Genomic DNA, 9,329 nt, shown 5'->3' with positions numbered 1-9,329 from the left:
GTTTTGGGTTTTCCGGGAGAGGTTTTAATGAGGCAACATTAGCATGTTACAAACCCTATATGGTTATGGGCATCCAAGGGGAGTGTTATGAATCATGAAGTGGATGGTCCATAACCTAGACCATACAAGTTCAAGACTAGAGTCCATTGGAGGATTAGATCGAGCCACAGAGAAGACTCATTCACCCTTAGTCTTTATGAGTTTGACCATGTCATTATGTAGAGTATCTTTGTAATCAATTCTCCCTTTGACTCCACCTTGTATGAACCACTATATATAGTGGTGTAAGCAATAAGAAATATACAACACATTCTCACAAAACTTCTCTCAAATCTTAACATGTATATATTTTTTGTAACACATATTTCATTAATCATAAAAGCTGTTAGTTGGGAGTTATAAGTGCTCCATCAACCACAATTGTTTGAGCTGCATTCAAAGCAGACTTTACCAACATATCAGCCTGGCCATTTCTCTCTCGAGATATCCAGGTGAAAGATAACTGTCACTATCAGCCTGACAATTGTTTGTATATATACTAATGGACAATTGTTTGTATATATGTAATTCCATTTGAATTTCTTGTGACTTTAACCCCGAGAATTACATCTGCTAATCCCAAGTCTTTCATCTCAAATGTCCATTTGAGCATATTCTTTGTTTGATTGATAATGTCTTTATTGCTTCCAATAATGAGCATATCATCTACATATAGACATAGCAAAACATACACATTTTTGGTTGTTTTGTAGTATATGCATTTGTCACATTCATTTATTTTCAAACCATTTGTCATCATTGAATTGTCAAATTTTCCGTGCCATTGTTTAGGAGCTTGTTTAAGCCCATAAAGTGACTTCACAAGTCAGCATACTTTGTCTTCCTGTCCGGGAATGACAAAACCTTCAGGTTATTTCATGTAAATTTCCTCTTCTAAATCACCATTTAGAAAAGCGGTTTTTACATCCATTTGATGGATTTCTAGATCTCTTAAGGCTGCGATTGCTATCATCAGTCTTATTGATGTTATTCTCGTTACTGGAGAATATGTATCAAAATAGTCAAAACCTTCCTTTTGTCGGAATCCTTGAATTACAAGCCTAGATTTGTATTTTCCACCAGGTTTTCGTGTCATTATCCATTTATTTCCTAATGATTTGCAGCCAGGTGGTAAATATGTAATGTACCATGTATAATTTCGCATGATAGAATCAAATTCACTCCTGACAGCTTCGTTCCAAAATGGAGCTTCTGGTGAAGCCATGGCTTTTGCCAAAGTTTTTGGAACATTTTCTACTAAAAATGCCCATTAGGAAATCTTCACCAAAAGATTTTTCCTTACGAGCTCTTTTGCTTCTTCGAGGTTCATCTTTTTCTTCATTTTCTGAAATATCATTTATAGAAATCTCGACGTTTGTCTCAGTTTCTTGGTTCTTGTCATTGTCTCTTTCTTCTCGAGTTCGTTTTAAACCTTGTTTTTTCTTATATGGAAAAATACTTTCGAAAAAGATGCATTTCTTGATTCCATGACTGTTTCACTACAAGAAAAAAGGGTTTTCTTAGCGCTATGCTATTGTTAGCGTTATTGAAACCGCTATGTCTGCCCCAGCTATCTTAGGTCCCCCTATATTATAGCAGTTTTTTAAACGCTATTATATCGAAGACATATGATAGCTTTGTTTTTAGCTTGCTATGGTTAGTCAAACCTTATGATAACTTTTGTTTTGAACATTATCGTATTTTCTATCATAGTGATGTATCAGTGCTATATCTATTATCGATTATGGGCTATTAGAACCTGTTCATATAAACATGTTTTGTTGCAATTAGAATTATATAAAAAATAATATTCAATTTATATTTCATTAATAAAACCAAGATGTACTTACATCAATACCACAAACATGTCTACATTATCATCAAATCTTACACAACATAAAAATCAGAACTAAATATAAAAAAGACTAGAAAACATGGGAAGTAGATCAAAACCTTGAGCTCCCATTTCCTTCTTGGCCTTAGCATGTATCTCATCGAAAAAGCGGCGTAGGGATGCACCTTAATAATCTCCCGAGTTGATGTTCCAAGAACCTGTAAAAAACAATCATAAGGGCGAATGATGGTTTCAGAATCTTTGGAGAAGGAACTTCTTAAGCATTAGAATTTCTGTATCAAGCTCTTTCCAGTGTTTGTAAAGGATCAGATCTAATAAGAAAGTGAAGAAAATTGATAAGAGGAGACACTTACATCTAATATATGGCCAAGGAAAAGAATTCCAGTGGAAAAGTGAATATCTCAGCATCAACATAAGCTTCATATCAACAAAGAAGAGAAACGTATTGAAGTGACTATCTCAGCATCAACATAAGTAGACAATTTGAAGTTACAATAAGTACCCAATATGAAATCGCATAGAGAAACAATTAGAGCACCTAATAGAGACGAACCAAGCATAGATTTGCATCTAGGCTATACGTTTGCGATGTAACCAAACATCAGCAATCAACTTCTTATGAACAAAACAAAACAGAGGTTCCTAACCTCGAGCAGTCTCGCACCAAGAGTTCGACCAGCAGCAAGCATTCTTACTTCCTAACATATGAGAGAACACAGTCAACACTAAGCTCAGAATCTAGCCCTTGGACATGAGGACTTAGTGAATTTGCAGCAAGTTAGAAACCTACAAAAAAAAAACATAACTGATGAACAACAATACATAAATATGTAGACAATAATTAAGGCTTTGTACAAATTTCACAGGTAAATAATTTTTTCCGAACAAATAATACCTAAATCATAGAGTGTGAGTCCTATAACATACTGGTTTGTGTGGTTAAGATCTCTGCTCGTGAGTTAAGGTTAAACTAGAACAAATCTTAAGATATTTTTTTCCTCCTAAATGACTACCAAACCAATGAAACCCAAAAGAAAATGTGTGAGCTTTCTCCACTAATATTGACCACTAACATTAAATAAGAATCTATACAAAGGCCATGCTATTAAAATCAATACTATGAACATTAAGGATACTCTTTAGGAGCCTGAAGCTATTGATTTGCAGCAGCATTTGGAAAGACCCTTGCGGTCATCAAAGACGGATCTTCCTGAGATTCCAAAAACATTCAATACAAAAGAGACAAGAATTCTTAAGACAAGAGCAGGAAGTAAGCAAGTACCTGGTGAAGAAGAGATGAGATGTCTGAATGCACAATGTAGAGTAGATCCAGTTCACAATCATCTCCATGTTTGTCTTCTTCTTCTTGTACTTTATGTTTCACTTCTTTAACTGCAAAAACAATCAAACACTACTAAACCGCAAACAAGAAGGCAAGAAGAAGACTATTGAAGACCAATATATCTAAATAAGAATGAGATGGCCACTACTTACTAGAGAAGAAGAAGATGGTAGTTAGTAACAGAGCACCAACAACAGCATAAAGCTGATTCTTTAAGGCAATTGAACGAACATGTCTTGAGAAATCAACAAAGATTCCTCATAAGAATCAAGATCTTGTGTATATTTATAACTTCTGTCAGACACACGCCTCTAGTTATTAAGACACAAGACAGTGAATCAATGAACAAGATATCGAACTTGTTAAATTTAACAGAAAATGGAAGAGTTTTGTTCAAGACAGTCTCCAAGTACCTGAGTTCCTCGCCTACAGCCACTTTGTCATTCTCATCTTCCTCTTCCTGAAAATCCAGAGAAAGCCTTATAATCCTAGTGACAATGGAATACGATTAGATAATAAGATCGAGATATACCTTGTCGATCCAAATACTTTGCTCTTGTGTCTTCTCTCGTTTTGAATCTGAAACTCCACCTCTGTTTTCTCCGGTTCTTCTTCTTCTTCTTCCCATCTCCATCTCCTCTGTCTCTTGCAAACACATACCACAAATCCGCCATCAAGCTCACTTCTATGTATGAAGAACACGAGAGTGGAGACAAACGTACCTTAGATTGCCAGCTCGAGAGGCAGGATGTCTCTTCCCTTGTCTCTGAACCAACTCCATCTTCTGCCTTCTCTTATCGCTCGACTCAAATTCTTCTCTCGAGACGAATGCTGAAAAAGGTACAAGCAGCGGCGGAGCTCAAACACGGCGTATCTGAAGCTGAGGCGAAAATGGAGAAGACAAAGCAAGACCCCACCCAACCCAAGCTCTGGTTATCGGAGACGAAGCAAGACACGACCCGAGCTTTCTCTCCTCTCTATCTCCGTTCCGTCTCATCTCTCTTCTCTTCCGTCTCTCGTGTCTCAGGCCCTAGGAAAGAAAGGGAATGAGAAACCCTAGATTTATTGAAAACACAGAGAATACAATACTCCAAAACGATTTTCGAAATAAGAGGAGAAGTGAGAATTGTTGAAGAAGATTAGAAGAGAGGTGAGGTTTGGAGAAAGTGAGAGGGAGATATACATCGGAGAAGATGAGCAGTTAGATTTTTCGAGAGGAGAGGGTTTTTTTTTGGTGACTCTATTTTTTGTGGAAACTAAATTTTACATTTTAAGTAGAGAATGTGTTATAGTAAAGACGGAAAATTTTGGTATTTTGCGGTTTTGTCTCAATTTCACCTACGTAGAGGCGGTATGCGTGATTTTTTATTCCCACTTACTAATTTTTCACGATAGCCTTAATTAACTGCTATTAATGTATACTAAATTCGAAAAATTTATCTTTAATAGCAGTTTAGAAAACAAATCTATTACAATGTGCTATCAATACGCATTTTCCTTGTAGTGTTTTTTCATGAATGTCTGATATTTCAGATTTATATACCAGAAATCGATATGCATTACTATTATGTGCATATCCGATGAAAATGAAATCCACAGTTTTAGATCCAATAGTGACCCTTTTTGGTGGCGGTACCGCAAATTTTGCCAAGCACCCCCACACTTTAAGGTATTTATACGAGGGTAAATTACCTTTCCATAATTCATATGGAGTTTTGCCAGTTACTTTGTGTGGAATTTTGTTGAGGATATAATTACTGGTAAGCAACGCTTCCTCCCACATGTTCTGGGGTAACCCAGATTCCTGCAACATTGCATTCATCTTTTAGAGTTTGATTTTTGCGTTCAGCAACTCTATTAGATTCAGGTGAATAAGGAGCTGTAGTTTGATGGATTATTCCATGTTCTTTGCAGAATGCATTAAATGGACCATCATACTCGCCTCCTCTGTCGCTTCCAACTACTTTAATAGTTGTTTTAAGCTGATTTTCGACCTCGAGTTTAAATTCTTTGAATTTTGCTAAGGTTTCATCTTTGCTATGTAATAAATATACATAACAATATTTTGTGCAATCATTTATGAAGGTCACAAAGTACTTTTTTCCACCTCTAGTTTGTATGTATTTTAAATCACATAATTGCTATGTAACAAGTATACATAACAATATTTTGTGCAGTCATCTATGAAGATCACAAAGTATTTTTTCCCGCCTCTAGTTTGTATGTATTTTAAATCACATAAATCAGTGTGAATTAAATCTAGAGATTTGTTTGTTCTTTCAACACGAGGTGATGGCGTTTTTGTGAGCTTAGTCTGTACGCATACTTCACATTTTTGTTTACTTGTTTTGCATTTAGGAATTAGATTTAAATTCATTAATCTTTGTATAGATTTGTAGTTTACATGGCCCTTACTTTTTTTGCACTTAGGAATTAGATTTAAATTCATTAATCTTTGTATAGATTTGTAGTTTACATGGCCTAATCTTTCATGCCATGCATTAAAAGACTCAACCAAATAAGCAACTGGCTTCTTATTCATTTAAACATTTGGAGCTACAACTTTCGGAGGGACTGTCATTACATTCATCTTGACAAGTCCATCCTTAACATACCCCTTTCCCAAATACATCTCATTCTTCTTAATCACGAGCTTGTCCGCCTCAAAACTTGTGGCGAATCCATTCTTACTGAGCAAGGTTCCGAAGACCAAGTTCTTCCTCATGTTAGGCACATGCTTCACATTCGTCAAAGTTACTTCACGTCCAGATGTCATCTTCAAAACCATATTGCCGCGGCCTTCAATCTTGGAGACTGTTGTGTTTCCCATGAACAGCTTCTCATGAGTCTTGCTTTTCTGATCAGTGCTGAACATTGCCCTATCATTGCAAATGTGGGTGGTTGCTCCTGTGTCATACCACCATTCCTTGGGGTTGCTGCCTTCAACCATGTTGACCTCAGTCACCATTGCAACGAGATCCTCCTCAGTGAAATTCGCTTGATGCTTCTCATCTCTGATCTTGCTGCGACACTCAGCTGTCTTGTGTCCCACTTTGTAGCAGTAGTGACATTTCCCCTTGAACTTCTCCACATTCACATTGATTTCAATGCCTTTGTTCTTGCAATTTTTTCCAGAAGCCTTCAGGGCTGCAGTAGTTTTGGAAGGCTTGGCAGGAGAATGGGCGTGTACCTTTCCTTTGCCTTTGTGCTCAGCCATGTTGACACTATGCTCCTTAGCAGTGACCTTGTCAGCAGTTCGGTTTCTGGACCATCTGAAGCCTCATGATAAGCTCATCGAGCCCCATCTTCTTCTTCTTGTTCTTCAAGTAGTTCTTGAAATCCGCATAGCTTGGAGGAAGCTTTTCAATGAAGCTGAGAGTTGTGAATGTCTCGCAGATGGACATTCATTCAGCAGCGATTTCATGGCAAATGAGCTAAAATGCTTCCACCTAATCCATGATGGGTTTTGAATCCACCATTTTGAAGTCATGGAACTTTGAGACCACATACTTCTGGAATCCAGCGTCCTCACCACTGTACTTCTTGTCCAAGGATCTCCACAACTCTTTCGCAGTGGGAATCTCACAGTAGACTCGGTACAATGGGTCAATGAGGCGACCTAAGATGTATCCTTTGCAGACAAAGTCGGAGTTCACCCAAATTGTCAACACTTGCGAGAGTGTGCACATCATCAATCCCGTAAGGGACAATGGGCTTGTCCTCCAGGATGAATTTGTCCAGCTTCAGTGTTGTGAGGAAGAATAACATCTTCTTCTGCCATGTTTTGAAGCCTTTTCCATCAAACTTGTCTGGCATCAATCCTTGAGTGAACACACTAGGTACAGACGGAGGAGTTTGAACTGCCACCGGACCACTTGTGGTTCCTGAAACTGAACCCGTCTGTTAAAGACCAGCACCGAATAGGCTACAACGCGTGGTTTCATCAGAAGCATTACCCACTGGAAGGGTAGTTGCTGTTGTTGCTGCAGCGGTTGACGCTGTGTTGGTTCCAGCGGTTGTCACACCAGTTGCATCAGTTGCTGCAACGTTGACTGGAGTCTGAGTGACATTGGTGGTGTCAATGGGGGTCTTGTTATCGTTCGTCATTATTTTTCCTGTAGAGAAAAAACATGAAGGCGAATCAGTACTCCATTCAACATGTAACATATTATTTTAAAGAAAAATAATAGTTTAAAATCGATGGTCATTTTTGGTGTTTTAACCAAATCATATTGATATTAGTCTGGAAAAACGTTTTGCAAACTCGCTTAGAAAAGCATTCGCAGAAACCGTTTTGTGTAGACTTTGAATGTTTCATAAAATCGCTTAAGGAAGCGGTTATGGAAACGATTTGTATACTTTTGTTTTAAGAATGATATATCAAAAATGTTTCGCGATAATGCTACAAAGCAATCCGCAAATCGTTATGAAATAAATAAGAAACATTTCGCGGAAGTGCTAGAAAGCAAATCGCAAACACCGTTATGAGATAATAACAAACGTTTCGCGGAAGTGCTAGAAAGTAAATCGCAAGCCCCGTAATGAGATAAGAACAAACGTTTAGCGGAAGTGCTAGAAAGCAAATGGCAAACACGGTTCCAAAACCCGTTTTTATTAATTGTTTTTCAACCCAATTAGAGCTTTAAACATAAAGCGATTTTGAGTTAAGATTGTAGAAGCCGGTAAACCGGACTGATATAAACATTATAATAAAAGCGATGTTAAGGAAATAGATGAATGTAAAAAACGAATACAAGAACGATAAGAAATCGTATTCGCAAACAGACATGGAGTCGAGATATGATATATTTCCTTAACTCAAAATATTCGCTCCATTAATGAGACATGACTGTACGAATATAGAGCTCCAGGATACAACCATGGCAGATGAATCACGCTTCACTCGTGATCGCCCTATCGAACTATAAACTCAACGAACCACGCTCGGATTTATGACTTACGCTAAGGGATTTTTGCTGGTTTCGTTGTGTAAAAACTTAAAATGAAATGAAGGAGGAGACGAGTTTATAAAGAGGAGAAGCGAGCCACTTTCCGTAACTGATTCAGCACATGCGCAAGATCTTTCTCGTTTAAACTTATCGTCAAGAAGAAAGAAAACGTGTTGTTTTTAAACAAACTACGTGTTGCTTAAAATAAAATGCATGCTGTTTTTTCGGAAATTCAATGGCAAAATGTTGAGCTTAACTTGGTCCAAAAAAAAATTTATTGGCCGGAGGCCCACCACCAAAACCCAAGTCAAGCCGGCCGGGCGACGGCTCACGCGTTGAGAGCTCTTTCTTTCTCCAAGCCATTTAATCAAGTTAGTGTGTATTAACTTATATATACTACTCTCTTATGCTCATTCTCCCCGATGTGGGACTCTTGACATTGTCAACTTGACAATTTCATTAATATTCTGGGCTTTATAATTAACCAGCCCACAACATTTCTTTTCACATTTCATTAAAAAGCCATTGGCGTTTTTATTTGATCCAACAATAACAAGTACATATCTATATGCGAAGTCAGGAGCAGTGTCAAGGAGACTTTTATGAATGTTCATGTTGCTTACGGTGGCTAAGCTCTGATTCCCCCACCACGGCTTTGTATTTTCTTTTCTCATTACCGTGGCTAGACTCATATGTTAGTGCAAGATGACACAACAATAGGTAATGCAGAAGATAAATCAAGAGACAAATACACAAATAAACACCAATGCTTTTATTAGAATCTCCTTTAAACAATCTTTACAAGACTTGCTTATTCAGCTTTTACACGTTTATTGTTAACACCCTAACACACGCTACTGAAAGATTCCTAAGCTACCCGCTTATGTCTCTTCTCCGTCAAGTACTTCAGCCTCTGCTTCAGCACGACCCAAGAACACCTCCAAGAGCTTCTCTCTCTCTCTATAAGATCAGCCTCCGTGTCTCTGTCTCTATACAGACGACCCTAGAGCTATCTTATAGTTATTCTCCATGTTCCCGAAACCCTAGTATCCATGGCAACATGTATGGACATCTTCCATAACAATAAGTGCAACTTTCCTTTTCTTGGAATGCACTTATTCCTCTTTCTTTAAGTCATAAACTT

The sequence above is a fragment of the Brassica oleracea genome, chromosome C4 (genome assembly GCF_000695525.1).
Source record: "Brassica oleracea var. oleracea cultivar TO1000 chromosome C4, BOL, whole genome shotgun sequence".
Taxonomy (NCBI): Eukaryota; Viridiplantae; Streptophyta; class Magnoliopsida; order Brassicales; family Brassicaceae; genus Brassica; species Brassica oleracea.
This window is presented reverse-complemented; position numbering follows the sequence as displayed.